The 20,417-nt window shown below is 42.4% G+C and overlaps 1 protein-coding gene across 1 annotated transcript in view; it reads right to left on the reverse strand.

Annotated features, from left to right (window-relative positions):
• The window catches only part of LOC145443197 (uncharacterized), a 550,061-nt gene that overhangs the window by 52,096 nt on the left and 477,548 nt on the right, over positions 1-20,417 (reverse strand). The gene's annotated exons all lie outside the window — the stretch shown is intronic.

Consider the following 20,417-nt stretch of genomic DNA (forward strand, 5'->3'; position numbering starts at 1 on the left):
TGGTACCATTGGTATTTGTTCCCCTCAGTGGTACGAAAAGCAGTGTAGCAGCATATTTTGGATTACGTAACTAAAGTGTACAGGCTGATTTGTACTGTGGTCAGAAGTTGTTGGAATAGCGCTGTTATTCAAGTAGAAGCAGTAATTACAAAGACGTGTCAAAACTGCTTATGTTTGATTGATGGCTAGCATAGTTTCTGCAGCTAATCGGATGTTGAAGTATCTTTTTGAAAAACAAGTAGTTTGTGACTTTTGAAATATTTTATAACATTTGCGGTGAGCAGCTTCTACTACTGACCAACATCTACCAAGCGTACAGATGCTTCATGTTGCAATAGTGAACCTAACATATAAGTATGCAGGTAAGTATTGATTAGGATATTTCTTTATGGAAATCAGTCAAGGATATTGTTAATAAACTCTACAAGATTAAGAATGAAAGTAGTAAATGACGAGCGGTAAAAATGAGATGGCATGTGTCAGAAAGCCCAGTCAGTATATAGGATCATGGTCATGTAAATTCGAGAAGGTCATTTTCCAACTTTTATTGAGGTAAGGATTTTTTAAGTATCAGAACGACCGGTGTCTGGTCATTACCGAGAAGGGCAATACCGAGAATGGACACCACCGAGAATAGACATTACCGAGAATGCAATATATGCAATGCAGGCATGTTATGCATATGAACACGTCGTGTGCGTGCATCACGGCGTTGCTACATTCGGTATCGATTCTCAGGTTAAATTTCTCGACAACGTCATTAACATTAAGCTATATTCTTGGCATTGGCCATTCTCGGTAATGTCCATTCTCGGCAATGTCAGTTCTCGGTAATGTCCGTTCTCGGTAATAGTGTGGAACCAGAGCGGTATGTAGTACACAGTGTTTCCAAAACTGCTCTTCAATATTTTTGATATCACAGTGAGGGGGCGCTAAATGATGAAGGTGGCCATGTCTAAAAAAGTTTTGGGAGCAAATGATGTAGGGGCTAGAACAGTGGTTCCCAACGTGGGCGATATCGCCCCCCAGGGGGCGATTTGTCGGTCCAGGGGGGCGAAAATAGCCAAGGGGGCGATGACACGTTGAAATGGCTATATTGGCGTCCATGACCGTAACTGCCACACCCAAACCCCCAATTGAGATGGGGGGCCCGAGTTCGAAGGGGGCCCACAATTTTTTCGTGAATTAACATTAATTATAGAGTATTATTTAGGAAATTTGGGCAACTTTTGCAAAGAATTTTCGCACTGCGCGTCATTTCGTAGTCACATGTTTCTTGCTTATTGGATACCCTTCCTCCAAGGAATTATACGCATGAGGTATAGTAATGGGCATCTCGGCGTCAGCCATTATCACACCATGACGAACCAAGAGATATGAAGTTTCAGGCCATGTAAAATGCGACTCCGAGAAGTGTGCCAGAACTAGAAAACCCTGGCGGAAAAGGACTGCCTTTATGCTGGCCGACTTCGATATATATACGACATACATATATATTTAATTGTCCATAGGCACCTAAATGGCCGGCGCCAAATGTTCCTGTCCTTGCAATCAGAACCCCACAAATAAAATGCCATCTCGCATGATGGAAATTAATTGCCAGTGCAGAAATACCAATTTGAAATCGTATGCGTCTTTTAGTTTAGTACGTATGGGCGATTTGAATATCTTTTTACATAGCAGACAGGCCACGAAATGTCATTACGTAACTAAGTCATTATACCCACGGGTCCGCCCGAATATGTTCAACTATTATTTACGGGCCCCACATTTTCCAAGACACATCACTCAGCTTTACCGGTAAATCTGAATACATGAGCAGAGAGAGAATAGAAAATTGACAGCTATATATATGCAATTCCCGATCACATTGACCGATTCAATCATGATAGAAATTTTTCGCGCTTCGCCCGAATTAAGTCAACTAGCTAAAGATTCCAGCAATTTGTGCTGAGAAGTAGCGGTAAAGAGGTATCGGGGGAGTTGGGTCTGAGGGGTGCAGAAGTTTGCTTTATCGCCCTATGGAGGGGGTCAAGACCAACGTATTGGGGGGGGGACGAAGTGCTGTTACGGTCTTTTGGGAATAAAGTCGGAGAAATAACCTTTTTTATTATTCACCTCACCAAAATTTAGCTGGAAAAGTGTAATCTCGAGGTCGAGCCGAAAAGTTTACCTTTTTCTTGATCGACTCGCCGATGATTTCAGTCTGTACGCCCATTTTTCGGTTCCCAATATTTGGGGGGCGATGATCGGTGTGGAGTTTGAAAAGGGGGCGATGAGTCGATAAAGGTTTGGAACCACTGGGCTAGAACATTCGAGACTAGAGGCCATAAGTTATTTTGCATTTTCTGCTAAGATACGAGTGGAGTTTCATTATGTTATCTTTTAGGTACAAGCAACGGATGCGGCAGCAAGAAGCAATTGTCTGGATGTTGGGAAATAGTCATAATAATGGCTGGGAGATCTTTCATTTTAACCGGGTTTAAACTTTGGTCTCCCCGGTGTTTCTTCTCTCGAGAAACACCAACTCCTACAACCAGTTGTGCCCCGGTTTGTACTTGCACATATTGGGTATCCGACAATTGCAATAATATAATAAATGAATGGCAACACTTCTTGTTCTTTGTCTTGCTCTACCTCCGCTAGCCTTCTAAGTCATAGCCACATGAAAAGAGAGCTGACAAGATTTCCACCTTCTCAATGATATATTATTCAGATGTACTGCAGTGAAACTTCAACAATAAAATGTTGCCTCAGAATATGTAGTCGCATCTCTGGCTATGAGATTCCCAGATCTAAGCCTCAGCATTCCTGACAATCATCATCATGGGCAAAGCACTTGAATATTATCAGCAATTGACCAGAGAACTGCACAGATGGTTATGACAATACACATGACCAGTGACCATAGGCGGTCTGAAAAGAAGCACTACTGCCTAAGCAAGTAGCATGGGTTTAGAACTACTTCTAGAACAGTTTAGGCAAGATTGCTAAGTAAGGCTCCACTATTTTTCAATTCATCGCTTTGAGTTGATGTAGTTAAGACAATCCATGGTAATCCCTAGTCCAACTTGAGAGTAAAATTTCATGTAACATCAATCAGTACTATCGCATGTATGTATATTAGGGTTGTCCAAAATTTGGAAAATCTTACGAATCCTCCGTTGTAATGTCTTATTCTATAGATTATTGATAAAAAACGACACTGAGCCTGAAAGAAGCTCACAGGAAGGCCGTTAGGATTTCGTGCAAAGCGTTTGAAGATAGCTGCCGAAGAATGGGCGTGCCACCGACCATAGAACGGCGAGAAGACTAGCAATCACGAAACCACGGCTCTTGATTGGCTAATCGGCTATGCTTCAATGACCACGACAGCAGCAGCTTGCTGTGTACGTGATCGAAGAGACTGCTACCGGCGGCAATTCTGAAGGCGCATTGTATGTAGGTGGACAGATAATGATTTAGGATTTATTCAGGGTATGTTGAGGTACGAAATACATGATGGACAAACAAAACGTCTAAAGCATGACCGCTTTATTGTTGATGGAACCGCCGTAGCCTATATGCCTTGTTTTCAACGAGAGAGAAAGCATAGGCGCTTATGCAAGTAGCGACGGATTCCTAGTTTCAGAAAGAATATATCGTTATTGAATACAAATATAAAGCTTAACAATGACACCATTTGTGTGATCTTATTGGGCTCAGGTTGTAGTACATAGTTGAAGTTTTGAAAGTTCTAAGGATCGGCTGAATCAGCAGGTTATGCTTGGCACTTGTCAGATGCTTGCATCAAAATGTATTCACTTGCAAGTGTTGTCAAAGTCCTTGATGATGACGCAGAAAAGACCACATACTATGCTGGACATGATATGTAATAGTCCTTAATAATCGCGCAGAAAAGGGGTGTAAAGATAGGCAAAGACAATGCTGCATAGGGCATAGCATCCCGCATAGTTGGTACATCATATCAAGCATAATCTGTGCTTGCATTTAAACCTCGTTTCTGCTGCATCATTAGCGACTTTGAAAACACTAACAAGTGAATTCAATTTGCTGTAAACATCTGATAAGTGCCAAGCCTAACCGTCTGATTCAGCCTATCCCTAGACCTTTCGAAAACTTCAATTATGTACTACAACCTGAGCCCAATAAGATCACACAAATTATAGGGCCATTGTCAAGCTTTATCTTTGTATTCAATAATGATATAGCCTTTCTGAAACTAGGAATCCGTCGCCATTTGCATAAGCGCCTATGCTTTCTCTCTCGTTGAAAACAAGCCATATAGGCTACGGTGGTTCCCTTCACAATAAAGCGGTCATGCTTTAGACGTTTTTGTTTGTTAATCATGTATTTCGTACCCCAACATACCGTGAATCAATCCTAAATCATTATCTGTCCACCTACATACAATGCGCCTTCAGAATTGCCGCCGGTAGCAGTCTCCTCGATCACGTACACAGCAAGCTGCTGCTGTCGTGGTCATTGAAGCAGAGCAGATTATCCAATCAAGAATCGTGGTTTCGTGATTGCTAGTCCTCTCGCTGTTCTATGGTCGGTGGCACGCCCATTCTTCAGCAGCTACTTTCAAACGCTTTGCACGAAATCTTAACGGCCTTCCTGTGAGCTTCTTTCAGGCTCAGTGTCGTTTTTTATCAATAATCCATAGAATGAGACATTACAACGGAGGATTCGTAAGATTTTCCAAATTATGGACAACCCTAATGTATATATAAATATAAATGATAAATATATATTATACTAATATAAATGTACAGGTATACTAAGAACCCTACTCTACACGGAGAACACTGTTTGAAATTCGAGAGAATGGTTGTAAAAGAAGTGCATTATGACGAAGCATATAATTTATTGAAGTTTATTTGAACTTATATGGAACAGATGAATTTAACCCCACCAAAAATTGACGTGTAAGCGTAAAGAAAATGGTTGAAATGTAGTGTAGAGTAATCTGAACTTGAGGGTATTAATGTAGTGTACGTGTAACAAGGATAATTGCTAGAAACAACCAAAAATTGCCAGAAGAATAATTCGTCGGCCATTTTGATTGAATCGAAATATGAACTCGACGCCGCGACTTGATGTGCGATGCGAATTCAGGAAGTTATAAAGAGTCAAATTTCATAATCGTGCCATACGATAACCTCGATACCAAAGAGATGCGACTATAGTAACTACTCACGGCACATCAGTAAAGGAAGTTGATTGTTAGGCCGCCGATGTCACAAACTACTGTTATGATCATTTATGGATCAGATACGGTAAGACGAGTTTGAATAAAATGCATTGATCACAAATCAAACACCATCCCAACTTAACGCCTCCCGACAGTTTCGTCATGACGAGAGATCGCTTACAAAGCCGTGCTCACTGCTCATGGCAAGGAGGCGTGTCGACGCGATTGGAGATGGCAAGAATGATGCCTCTTGAAACCATCCCTGGTATATTATACTCCCTGGCCAGTGTAATGTGACCTGTAGTTGCACTTCCTTTTGACCATTTTAAACTCCGCATTTTTGTTACTATTCGGTGGAAGAAAACAGAAAGTTAAATGGAAGTTAAATACCTAGCCGGCCAAAGGCTCGTCACCAATGTTCCCTATAATTTTTCACGAGCTTGCGCAAATACGCCAACTCACTGCGCAGGCCCTTGGACAGCAGTGCACAACCAGCCCCCAGATAGTGATAAACCGAACTTCTGGGGGAACTTCGCCCGCCAGACTCCCCTCAAGCTACGCGCTTTTCACCGCTACTAATCATCTATGTCTGGTCTTCGTTTAGTGGGCGTTCCGACTAAACGCGCCAAGCGCCGAAAATCTTCGATAATTCATGATCAAAATGGCCAATATCATCGGGAATTGCGTATATTGCTATCAATTTTAATCCTGTCTATGCTCACGTAATCACATTGACAGGAAAAGCTGATCGAGTGAGATGTGTTGGAAAAGGTAGGACCCCTAAATATAACTGAAACTAAATATAACTAACTCCTATCTGATATGCCGAAGGATATTGAAAAATGGACACAAGTAACTTGGATTCCACTGCGACGATATGGTGACATATTATTAGGCTTACCATATTTTGGAAATCCAAAAAGAGGACACTTTTCAAAACCGGAGTAGAATTCTAAAAAAACGGTGAATTTTTCCCACTTTGTGATCAGTTGACTAAAAAAAAAAAAAATAGGTCATCACTTCTGCTCAGAACTCAAAATACCGTTTTTCTCTCCACATTGCCAGGCGGATGACTAAAAAAAAAAAAAAAGGTCATCTTTTCGCTCAGAGCTAAATTTACCGTTTTTCACTCAGAAATACCCGCCGGAGCGTCACTGCTGTGCTAATTTACGGCATATCACTCGCAATTTGCTTTTAATCTGACCTAAATTTTCAAAAAAGAGGACAATATCTCAAAAAAGAGGACAAAAGGGCGTCCTCCGGGGACACTTCCAAAAAGGCCAAAAAAGAGGACAAATCCTCTTAAAAGAGGACGTATGGTAAGCCTACATATTATGGATTACTATACAAGACAGACATACATGCATGTGAACGCACTTGTAACCAAAACATGCGATCGATATAGGCCTATCGCGGTAAAATACTGATGTGACGTCTTAAAACCGGCAATGCACTCATCACTATCAAGACATACAGTCAGATATAATGATACGAATATTCAAGTCTGATTGAAGCAAAAACAAGATCAGCGTATGACCTTATCGACAGGAGATGCTCGTTCAAACGAATCAAATAAAATCACAAATTTGTGCTGCTTAGAAGCTGATCTAATGCAACGCCGTATAGTACGTTTGCAAAGAGATGGATATTTTCAACAATATTGGTGCTTGTACTTGCATATTCTGCATAATGTCCGATATCACCATACATGATCAGATTCGCCCGATGGAAGTGATGACTTCGAAAATTCGCGGAATGTAATTGTACAGTAAGTCGTATACTATATTCATGCCCCGCGAAGACGACTATTGATTAGTTTCCCGCAGTTAATTTCGAGCTAGCCCATTGTTATTTACAACTTTGTTAAGCCATGTTATTTCGCCATCTCCACTAAGGATTGCGCTATTGATATGATGTCAGACAGTATCGCTGGATTGAATGTTATGAAGCTTGCGTTGTACACAACAAAATGGGCGGTCTATATCTACGTTACAGGGAACGGGTGCGAGTGCTAGATTAAGCCCATGTAATACCTGTACGGCCAGGGCCGGATCAAACTGGTACTGCACCGGGTCCAGGCTGGCTTATATCATAAAAATGGACCACTGATCAGGCAACGGTCAATCTCACCGACCCCAAATTAAAATGAGAAAAAAACGGCGTCATTATCGATAAAGTACGAGTCGTGGTTTGATTATCACGCTTAGATCGGGTGCGTATCTATGCGACAAAGGTCTTGCGAAACTAACCCGTTCCACGCTGGGACACATGAAGACATAAATTTTGTCCGACATACAGCTAAGGAAAGTCCGGTGCCAACAAGATCGGTGACGATAAAACCACTGCCAAAATGACCGTCGCTGGTTGACTAAAACCTTCGACATTGCTATGTCCAATCGTCGGAATGCTCGGGGTGGGATTGGCTGCCGCGCGAATCCTGCGTTTGTTCAAGTAGTTTGAATTCTAGTAGAATAGCGGAGCGGACTGTTTCGGGCTAGGCGGCTTCACGGGTCGAATTTCAAACCATCGGGATGTGCAATTCTGGGGAAATAGGATCGTGACAGTAACGAGTTTGCACCATATGGTCACTGTACGATGAAGCTTGCACGGGCCCGCTACCGCTTCCTGTCTGAGAGTTTCGGGAAACGGTCGTCCTGAGGTAACTGGGATATAATCCCGAACGGCCGAAATGATTTTATAATGGACTGTATTGTATCGGTTTATTCCTTCGGGGCGAATCAAAGGGGGGGTGTGCCCCTTGCTCCAGTTACCAGAAATGTCAACTGTAGGACGATACTCTTCGCTATGATGACTAGGATGTTCCGTAAATCTGGGCCAAATGCAAGTAATCTGATCTTAGCATTGCGACATTGCCTCTGACGCGAACCTTGCGCGCCGTTAGTGGAGAGCGCGAATAATCTCGAATGACATGATTTACGAATAGCGCTCGGTTTAGTTATACCCTGAGAATAGTGTAAACGTGAAGGAAGACCCAGCTGTGGATGGAAGATCCATGAAATGGTTGGGCCTCGGTGTGGCGTTAAAAGAGACCAATTGTTAGGACATATACTTTAAATTTGTGTGCCATGGTCCGGTTTGTGAAGAGCCCGGTTGCACCTTGTATGTGGATGCCGCATAGTGAAGCAACAGCGCCTGCTGGCGGCCTAAAAAAATGGGTGTTGTTTTGATAAAAAAAGAAGGGGCTAATTGTGATTTTCAAAGTCGGCGCTTCAGCCAATTATGGGTCAACGTGGCTTGAATCGTATAGGCTATGCCTCTGACGCCTAAAAATATTGAGATCTCGGAGTTTTGGCTAGGCTTCGCATGGAAATCCGAATTGAAGAATTCTTGTGGTTAGACGTTGTTGCGTGTGGGTTACTGAGTAAGCTGATGAAAGAAAACCTAAATAGGGTACCTACTTTGCAACCAAAAGGTAAAGTATTTCCCTGAGCGGGGAAAAGGTGATTGCAGCGAGCGAGGTAGGCTACTGCAAGGTATTGTGTTGACGCAAAATCAAAAATGGCGACCGATGTTTCTATCCAAATAAGGAGCCGAGGCCGAATCGTGACACTTAGTCATTTCTGCTCGTGCACGAAGTCGTTATAATGGCTCATTTATAATGATGAGAGAGATTAACTCGCACACGAAGCTGTGCCATTTTGGTAGCTGATAGAGCCGAAAACAATTAGTTAATGGCCGCGGATGGAGCACGAACTGTGATTCATAAAAAGATTAAAAAGAAAATAACTCATCACGAACTGGGCCCGAAACTTATAGCCAGCTCTTGGCAGGGAAGTCTTTGTTTGTTTTTGAAACAGAAATGCATATAAGCAGCCTCGAATCACCATCTATCCAGTCTGATCTGGACTCGCAACACGGAGCAGAAGGAATTGAAGCTGAAAGAACACAGGAGCAAGGCGGGCATTCTTGCACCGAGGCTACGGCAAAGATCACAGCACTGAGTGAGTACTTTATAAATATTGCGTGTCCCATGTAGCGGTAGCTAAACGAAGTTGCAGACGTGGAAGGTTTGGGTTTTGCTCGGTTTTCTACGCGCTTGAAGTAGTGCGCACCAAGTCGCCTTGTGCTTGCGCCCTGTAAAGAGAAAATTTAGTACACCGAATATGATCCCGATTGTAAAAAGCCGGCCTGTGTTTTCTTATTCGATTGTCTTTGATCGTGCTGGTCCTTTCAGTTTGAATCTGAGCCCCTGGGCTCACAGATGCGAGCGGCTTATGGTAAAAGTTTCGGGGACAGCCCGTGGGCCGCATGCACCCATGCCTATGTTTCGGACGAGCCGCGGCGGAATTTGGAAATTTCAAGTGTTGAACAAAATATTTAAAGGCCACGTACCTTTTTAAATAAAAAAGGCTGAAGTTCGCTCCAAAGTTGCTGTGGAAATCCCGGCAAGTTTCGCCATAATATGGCTCTCGAAATTACAAATTACGGTTGGCATATAGGCGATCCTGTTGGCATGTCTGAAGTACTGAGTTTTTTTTGTGTCAAACGTAAGATACTATCATACGTAATTTGGATTTTTTGGACGATTGTGGGATTCTCGTTTATGGAAACCCGTCGAATGGGGCCCACTTGGAATTGCTATATTGAATATCCCTATTAGTGATGCCGCGGCTGCGGCACCTCCGAGACTTGGTAGAGGGGCCCGCGAGAATGTCCGAATTGGAGCCTCTGGTTAGAACAGAAGGACGTGAAATGATTATTACTACACGCTTTGCGCAACATGTTGTCGCTCGATTTTTTGCTTTTAATAAGGTTACCTCTTTGTAAAAATGAAAGAACGCCTAATGTATCGAATTGAGCCGAACTGCATTTGCGATTACGAGATAGAGTGTTCCCCGCCGTTTGCGCTCACAGAAGGGCCGTCGGCTATAACCTAGGCCTGGTCGAAGCTTTCGATAATAATATGTCAAGGCGCCGAATGGTCCATCCCTTCAAACTGGCCCGCGACATAGTATCACTAGAATGCGGCCCGCCGTTTCATAATGAGATTCAATCTGCAGTGCAGCACTGCATAATAAAATGCGGCATTGCTACGGTATAATAGTAACCTACATCGTCAAAATCAATTACGTTATGCCTACACGAGTGTATGAACTGAGGATTGAAAGGGCAACTTCCCTCGAAAACACAAATATCGCCGACGCATAATCTTGTAATCGAAGATGGGTATCTCACTTTGCTTTCCTGGTACATTTAACGTCACATCTGAACAAATTTAATTTGCAACTCCAGGGGGAAAACAACTAGGCGCGTGGGAGGTTGAGAGAAAATTATGTTCACTTTCCTATACTGGAGGAGATGAAATCTAGTACTAATCACTACACTTGTACGGTGATGCGAAATTTAACTACTGAGTATTCACCCGCGTTTACGACATTCCTTCTCTACAAAATGAATTCTGACTATTCAGTGCTCTGTTTAATGCGGACGCCAATAATGACAAAATTTATACAAAGAGCATATCGCTGCATGATTTTGACAAAGAGTACGTTCTCGAATTGGTCTTTATCCCAGCTTAACCAACAATGCAAAAGAAATTGTATCAAATTTTGAAAGCACGTATGCATATGAACAATAGTTGCGAACAATGGAATTCACGAGGTGCAAACTAAGATCACGTATTTCTGACGTCCATTTTGAATAGGGTCTGATTCTAGGTTCATCTGATTTAATTGTTACCAGAAGTTGAAAACCTTTCACAGAGCAAGCCGCGTCAATTGTCACAATGATTCTGTGTTATGGAAGTGTAAATACATGTGTCTTCTGATTCGTATGATCGAGATTGCAGCAATACAGGCTAACATACCGAAATGAGCGTAAAATATAGTACTAAGGAAAATTGTTCACCTGAATTTTGGCCCGCGGCTAGCCAAAGGTGGCCGACCCCTGCTGTAAGGGTCATTTGACTTGATTCGAGGCATTGCGACTATGCGCTTTTAGACCAAAATTTGTTGAGCCCACCATCAAAATTTGTGCTGGACGGGGGAGGCAAAAAAGGGGTTGACCTGCAATGGCCTGCATTGAGGATGTAATTTTCGGATCTTTATTTGGAAAAATAATACGACTTGTAATATGGACCAAGTTTTCGTCCCGCAGGTTCACAATTGACTAACCTGAAAATATTTGCACACCCCTGATTGAGCTAGGTCAGGGCCAGCCAACCCGTGGCCGCGGGAAGGTTTTGAATGGCCCGCGACGTAATTTCTTAAATTAGGTATTGTGGTCAAAAACGGATCCCACAGAATGTGATGGTTATAGCTATTCTGGAACACAGTACAACTGTATAAAAAGTGCTAGTCGCTTTGAATTCAAATAAAGGGATCGCTGAAAGACAGAGAGGGTCCGAATTATATGACGATTGCTAAAGAAAAGAAAAACTGACTTATGGATGATATCAGCAGAGATGGCCAAAGTAGTCAAGAAAGCTACTTAAGAAGAAGTAGGAGTAGCGACGGAAAAATCTACTCAAGTACAAGTAGAAGTATTTCTTCAATAAGCCACCTAAAACTACTTGAAGTAGAAGTAGAATAAACTGACTTTGTATCTACTCAAGTAAGTAAGTAGTTTTGAAAACAGCCTTAATTCGTTCGCATGGACTGTCAAAAGCTGCGAATTTAGCTATGCGGCACGTGCAGGGAGCTTGATTCGTATTGGTGCATCCCAGGAGGTATCAATTTTCAACATAATAAGTATTGTTTCGCATCATGGGATGCATATTATAGTACTGATATGAAAATGCGATACTTATCTTTTGTTTACTAGAGCATCCCGTTTTTAGAGAATATCATGGGATGGCGCCCTACCCCATATTATAAGGCCCCAAGTTTAGGCGAAGAGCAATACGTAGAAAATGTATCGGATATGGTTACATCACCTTGCGTGATTATTATACGTTAATAACAAATATTGTGGATCGCAAAAGTTATGTTGGGTGTCGGCTAGTTTTATTTTCGGAAAATAGAGGCATTACTACACATGTCTTTATGCTTTAGCATCTATGAAAGTAAAAGTATGATACTCGCAATTAAAATGAAATACAAATACCACTTCTAAAAAGCGGATAATATATTTCCTGTATTTTGTCCACAAAGCTTAAAAGGTCATCTGCTAAAACAGGTGTAACGTTCAAAAAAGCTGGATTTTTCAGATTATCAAGACACGTAAGGGGCTGCTAGATTACAATATGATAGGTAATTGCTAGATTGCGAAACGGTAGTTTCAAATGTTGTGGTGGGCCATATTTACTGTGATGAAATATTTGATAAGGACGACAATGCGGTGTGAGAGGAACCAAGCAATCCGGTACCTAAATTACATTCACTGATACTTTCATGAAAACATATTTGTCACTCCATTACTACTATGCGCGAAGCGCAATAAAATTCCTGGGCTTTACTTGACTCTTATGAATATTAAATGTTGGTACTCCATGAAAACAGCCGCGGAATTCCTCAAGTTATCGTTCGTATTGGGGGATTAGACTACTTCTACTTGACAAACTGAAAATAGCGAAAAGTAAAATAGCGAAAAGTAAGTAAGTAGATCACAAAATATCACGAAGTAGAAGTAGAAGTAGAGAAAATCATATCTACTTGAATAAGTACCAGAAGTAGAGGAAAACTACTTGAGTAATTCCAAAAAGTAGAAGTACTTCGTTGCTGACCACCTCTGGATATCAGTCATATTCTGTTGTAATTCGAATGAGTGATGACATATGAAATCCTTCGCGAATATTGACGTTTGTTCTCAAACATGCGCGTTATATAGTCCTAGTCGCCATGGATGAAACAAAGAAGGCTACACCATATTAACACGTTTTATCGATAGTATTCAAAACGGATCATGCTTAACGGTATTGATCCATATCTGCAGAAACCCGCTCGAATAATCAATACGAAAAGTATGTAATTCATTCACGCGAAAATTTGAGTAGGACAGTTAGTATAGTTTAATTAAAGTCCAGAGATACTAATGTCTAGAGATATAAAAGCAGGAAATGACGAGTGCTTATGCCGCGTTTAGTCAATCAGTTTTAATAATATTTTCATCATTTCAAAACACCACGAAACTGCGATCCAGGGCAGTCGTACTAACTATCCTGTCGCGTGTAGTAATTGGCTGCGACAGATTTGGCGAGATGGAAGTGTCTAGTTGAAAGTGAGCCTGACTCCAGTCAAGATTTGAATATGCCGAAAAACACTCTATTATTTCGTGTAAGCTTACATGGGCCGAACTAGGACCAAGAATTAGTGAGGATGAAAAATAATCACTAGCAGCGATAAAGTTTCCGTAGGGTATGTTGCGGCGTTGTAAATGTGTAGTATCGCAGTGCGTCAATAAATATGTGCCGTTCGCTGTGCATATTCATGCCGACAATAAGGCGGGTGCCTTTGTACCTAGATATTCCATGGTTTTGTCAGCATTTTAGAGCATTCTTGTTTAGCGTTTTTGAGGACGATTTACCTCGCTGACGTAAGATGAAACGCACTAACTCAAAAATAGCTTCAGAAATATACCCACTTGTCGCATTAAATAATAACAAGGACAAAGTCAAATTGGATTTATTATTGGTACTGCAAGCAGGCGACTCGAACCAGGCTTGGACAACTAAATAATTCTAGTCGTCTAATCTCACGGGAATAGAGCGAAATGCCAGTAATATATTTCTAATCTAATTTGGAAAAAGCTGCGTAGCTCTAATTCTAATTTTAACATAATTTGAAAAAGCTGCGTAGCTCTAATTCTAATTTTAACATAATTTGGAAAAGCTGTGTAGCTCTAAATCTCATCTAATTCGGAAAAGCTGAAGATTTTCTAGTTGTCTGGGTCTGACTCGAAATGAAAATATATTTACCTATATCTGAACGTCACAAGCGCTACTATTCCGGCAAGGTCAATACCCTGAATACCATTCTGATCAGGACGTCAATGCCCCTGTGGAGACGCTGTAAATGGTCATGGAGCAGCGAGTCAGTTCGTTGGCTACTATGTCCATTTTGTGTTGTCACATATATCGGGCCTTGTGTCGATTTTACGTCGTAGCGCTGAAGCGCCAATATAGTTGCCGACTATCTAATCGCAAACAACAATGTCAACGGATTTCAAATTGCTACATCGGTACCTTTGTGGTAGACTCTGGAGAAGACCGACTAATATTCCAAAGTTTAGGGCTACTATTGTAATTAATATACATCGGTACCTTGGTGGTAGACCCTGGAGAAGACCGATATGCTTTCCAAAACGATTAGGGCTACTAAAATAATGGATCGATACCTTGGTCTTTAGACCAAGATATCGACAGACTTTCCAAAACGTTTTAGGCACCAACTACAAAAAATACAGAAATATTATATAACCGGAATTACTAGGCCTATAACATTAGGAATACTTCAGGCCAGTACTGCTAATATAAAGACCTTAGAAAAGTAACCCATGGTTGAACTTATCCACACATTCGTTTTTCGAAACTGATGTGTCGATGATGGAATATGACACTAGCCTAAAACCCGCTTTGTCCGCGTATTCACTTTACGAAGTGAATGCGCCTGACGAGCGCCATTTTGTCGTATTGCAATCATGACGTGTATGAACTATGAAGTTTACTGTATTGGCAAAAATCATTCTGCAAAAGGGTATTTTCATGGGAGGGTTTACTATGACGTATTATTGCAACGTGACGCCTATCTTTCTTATATTGTTCAAGTACTGCATTTACCTAATCTTTGACATTTACCATCATATTGCTTTAAGATGACGCTAACATGTCTTAAATATAGGTATAAGTTATGAACATTTAATATGAGAATAGTTGGTTGTTACTGCAGTAATTTAATAGCGAGTACTGCAACTGTAGGTATTAATAAGGCGTCATAACTGACCCCGCCCCTATACTAGTGTCAGGACCCTTCGCCCCAACGGGACAAAAGTTTGAAAATTTGATGTGTAATGGACCATAGGACAATAGAAACATGGGTATTTAAAGACCTCTTGGGGTAAGGCATTGGAGCATATGTGAGTTCGAAATTCGCGATAAGCCTAGTCTATTGCCTATGAAGCACGATATATACGAATGAATAAAAAAGCTTAAGCACACCAATACTGGAAATTAAGGAATATAGCATGATTACAATTGGGATATTGGTTCACATATGACTATTGTAAGTGAGATGGTATCATTTTGTGCTTATCTGGGACTGTGTCGTATGCATCTTAAATGTTAGCTATACCATCAGTTTGCTTTACCAAAAATGGCGCCACCATTTTTTCATGTATGCGAGCTTTTACAGTGAGCCGAAGTATGACTGATATATGTATGCATATCTATGCCATGTACGATGTCCACATGAATTGTACACTCAGTTGTAGTATCCAATTATTGCATATAAAGACGACATCGGTGCGTCCGCTAGTTTCGGCGAACTTGTGACTCTATGCCAATGTAAATCCGCCAGTCTGAAACAGAGCCCCAAACGAAGCATCCAGTAGCAGACTATATCCAGAAAACCGGACATTGACGGAGGCATTGCGGAAGGGTTTGACGTCTTTTGAGATTGAAGGGTGATATTCCGATGTCCCTCTGAAAATTCTTGACATGCTATTGATTGTATCGGCTGCTTGCTGCAGTTGCAAAGTATACAGAAATGAAGCAGTGCGATGAAATGGGAGCGACTGCTAACCGAAATTGCAATGTATACATAAATGAAGAAGCTCGATTAAATTTGCTGGAATCGCTCCATAAAGCCGATGAGCTAAAGATGGAGAGAGCCAAGAACATAGAGGTATTGCATTTGGAATATCGTTACAACGAACCCTAAACAAACCCCGCGTTCTGTTGGACTTGGAATGCCCGATCTCCGAATCGACAGCACGCAAGTAGGCTACTTGATGATCCTAAGTAGTAACGACTCAAACAAGGGGTCGGTTCCTGGACTAATTGCGGTTTGATATCTGCATCTGGAAGATTGGGGAACTCTTATAAACAAGGTGGTCGGCAAATTGGTCAACTTGAACTCTGTGTGGTATTGTTTTTTTGTGGCATCGATTGGCATATTTCTTGTATATTGTTGAACCAAGTGTGGAATACTTGCATGGCAAGCGCCATGAAGCTACACTATAATCAAATGGAGGCACCAACTGAAGGTCTTCTGGGGCTCAGCGTCATTTCTTTACAATTTCAGTGGACGGAGGAGAGTCTGAAGACGAACACATCGATTACCTCCTTACTATCTGCGAACGCCAATCTATGAAAAGAAAAGATCGTCGAAGGATCACAACTAGGGTTTTCTGCGCCGACACGGGAAGCGTCCTCAAATTGAAAAACGTCGTAGAAACCTAATACCCGCCAAGCTGGGAGGATCGGCAACCTACAGACATGAAACTACGTGATATAGGTGACTCCTCCCACGTTGACTCCTTGGTAATAATCAATTTCGACGGACTATCGGCTCCATTTGCGATCGAGGAAGGAGACCTCTCGATATTGTAGGTCTAAAATGGATTGATCATGTACAACAATTACCAAACATAGCGACTGAATTTGAATCTCCGCCTAATGCAAACGAAGAGTTGTCTTTAGTAACGCTTCATGACGAGATCTCGTGTGATCAACGGGACGGAACCAAAGTCGGAAGCAGTCTTCGCGACACTGTAACCGATGATGGGTTGATGGAAGCTGCAAATCAAACAAGCGTCGAGCCGGCACGTTGTCTGTGTCGCCGCAGGCCGTTGCCGCTGGCGCAAGTGTCGAGATGGTAATCACCACTGGCGCGAAATGTGTCGAGTCAGGAATCCCTGCTGGCAGTAATCATAAATACGCCGATCTTACGACGGCAACTGTCTTACCTTCTTTCCCAAAAGGTCAAAAAATATGGGAAATCCCTAGTGTTGGGTCAGGTAGCCCCTGCTGGCACTAGTCGAGAAAGTGTCGGGTCAGTTAGCACTGCTGGCACTAACTAAAAATGTGTCGAGTCAGGAATCCCTGCTGGCACCATTAATGAAGACGTCGAGCGCGGAATCCCGGCTGGCGTAAATAAGGACCTGCACGAGAAACCTGCTCCTAAATGCTCTCGTGGATGCACTTGTCCGAATAACTGTAATGATTCGGCACATAGATGCATGACGACAGCCACAGTCATGAGTACTACCCCAAAAGGTTCAAACAAAGCAGCTATTGCCGGTCAACCGGATACACGCCCGGTCATGTCCGGCAAGGAGTCTGGGGATTTTAAGATGCACGTCTCCCCAGAAACGGGCCCCCGGCGGCGACTGAATCCGCCGGCGTGACGGTAGGCGTGGGCACACGCCGAGATCAGAGGTCAGATTGAATAGGTTGGGAATCCCCGCTGACAACGAAGAACCTCGCCCTCTCTCCACCAACACCAAAACCCCGTTCATCACGAGATTCGCATTGGGCCAATCAATAACTGGCCCAATTACTATGTAACCTTACAACAAGACACCAGTCCCAGCGTGAAGACGGAACTCGAAAGTCTCTGTGCACAATCGGTAGCACTGGCGAAACTGTCATACAAACCTCCTGACTTTTGACTGGCCTAGAAAAAATCGCCATTCCTGAAGGAGTCTTGACAGCCGTTTATGATCCATTTGCTTCCGAACTTGATAGCCTGCTGGGCCAACTCAGCGCCCCCCAATCCATGAAATACCAATGCGACATCGGACGTAAGGACCCATCGACTAAGCCTTTCGTTTCTGGCCCTTATAACCCGACGCGGGAGGGTCAGGCGAAGGCACTAAAGGAAGCAATAGATATAATACCTTATTTTGGTATTATTGAACAAGGTTTTGCCGAATGAAAATTGGCTATTTTTGTTGTTCATGAGAAAGTGAATGAATTACTACAAGACAAGGCGAGTCGCACTCGATAGTAGCAAGACGGACGTCAGAGGTAAACCCCCATCCCAAGAAGTGTACATGATCGCTTACTACAGTCCGACGTCCAGCGGCGAAAGACTATGATCCAAGCAATACAGCGCTGAAACATCTGCCACCCCTAACAATACAATGGCGGATGAAAGCGAGGCTGGTGCAATTGCAAACTCTTCGCGCGCGAAACCAAACCGACGGAATGACGAAAATCATTGGTGAAACACCTACAACGACGCGAGTGTATCCGGTCACCACTGAGAAGGCTCTGCAGAACTCCACGGAAGACGGCAGGACCGACATCGGAACGGACTACCAAAACCCGGACCACAACCGTAAGGTAAGTACCGAAAAAACTGTTTTGTATTCAACAGGAGACGACAAAGACGACTCGTCCCCGAGGAGTGTCGAACTAATGAATACTACCTTGGAGTCAACGATTTTTGACGCATCACCGCTGCCTGGGCAGAAAAACCAAAGGTTGGGAACACCCGCACCTGAATATTCCCGACTATCAAGAGCCACCGTGGGGAAGACAACCACAGATTTCGACGACTACAACTATACTCGATGGCTGCACGAACTAGTGATGATGGAAGGTGGATATAAGGTAAGAGGCTTATCTTTGACCGATAGGATGATTATGGAAGGTGCGAATCTGATACCTATCGTGGAACCAGTGGTTGTAATAATGGTGGTAACAGGTTTATGGCTCGGGTGATTGTGTTATGGGTAGGTTGTATAAGGTGTCGTCGACGTAGAACCTTAAGTCGTCTAAGGAAAACGAGGAGACGAAACGGAACAAGTCAATGGATGGCGATAAGTGTAATACGGAACACAACGGAGAGTGACATAATTTGAAGGTAAGAGATAGTTCTTAAAATTTGAGTGTAAATACAGGATATAAATAGTTTGTATAGGGAAGTAGTGAAATGTGATGTTATAATTTTGGTATCACGTTAAGTAAATTTGAGATAGGTATCAGGCGAACAAAAATAATCCCGGCGGCGCATCGTTTATAATAGGTATCAAGTGAAGTATTTTACGTAATGGGCGTAAACGGAAAAAACTGAAACCTCGTAACTAGAAATCTGCGAGTCATGAAATATAGATTCGAGAGAATTATAAAAGAAAAAAGGTTGACGTGTAAAAGTACTTAGTCAGTAAAGTGATCACCATGACCGGGTAATGTTGGTGTATAGTTCACTAGTTCCAATATAAATATATGTGAGAGGATATATATATGTAAGAAAACGGAATTAATACTGAATAATAGTTAAAAAGTGTAAATATATAATACATGGAGAGGAGGGAAAATGAACTCAATGCCTGGGTACGTAAGCACCCCGCTGGCTACTGAAATACCCAACAAAATCATTTCTAATCTTCCTAGCCTCCTCCACACGGGTGTAACGTCTTCCTGTTCTTGTAAGAGACTGCCAATGCGGTCCGGGTTGCTCTGGAGGTGCCTCGCCTTCATCTGCCGCAAATTCAAGGTGATGTAGATCACCTGAAATATAATTATGCAGGACAGTACATGCTTTGACTACATGGTCAGTATTTGGAGGAGTGATTGCCAACGGCCTGCGAAACATTCTAAACCGGGAGGACAAAATACCAAATGCATTTTCCACAACATTTCTTGCTCGCGACAATCTGAAATTAAAATGTGTATTATAATGTTGGTGTGGATGTGTCATTTACCTCAGAGTGATTGCCAGTCGTTCATTTGGAGGAATCGGTTTCCTCATCGCTGTCGTCTGCTTCGAAATGAGAGGTCCAACAATCGACAGCAGCTCGTCGAACTTCTCGGGCGTCATGCGAAAATATATAAAGAAGTCAGCAGGTCTTTCATATCTCATTTCCTGCGCAAGCCTATACTATCCCAGCTGATCTCTTCTCTGAAGAATGGGGTGAACCCAGCATTCACGTCTTTTCTTCTGTTTCTTTTTCCTCCTTTCATCCTTCTTCAACGCCAAATAAAGCAAAGCCAGCAGGTCCATTTGGCTGCTTACCACAGCCAAATCACCCTGCCTTCGAACAATACTCATCCTTTTCAGCGAATGTTGCTTTCCCACTACAGAATACTATGTCCAGTGCAAATCGCAAATGCCGAGAACATCGATTGCTTTAGTTTTCGCGCAAAAGTGGCTTTGGCCTCCAGAGCGACAACATGCGGAACAGCGCTAAAATCTATTCTCACTTTTCGTTCAGCGATGACGTAATCTCTCGTTTTGGCCAATTTAGTGAGAGAGTGAGACTCGTACGCGCGTACGATTTTACGCAAATGTGATTGAGGCTTAAGATGTGACCCTTC

Source organism: Botryllus schlosseri, chromosome 7 (assembly GCF_051294905.1).
Source record: "Botryllus schlosseri isolate E-star chromosome 7, Bs_hap1, whole genome shotgun sequence".
In the NCBI taxonomy this organism is placed as follows: Eukaryota; Metazoa; Chordata; class Ascidiacea; order Stolidobranchia; family Styelidae; genus Botryllus; species Botryllus schlosseri.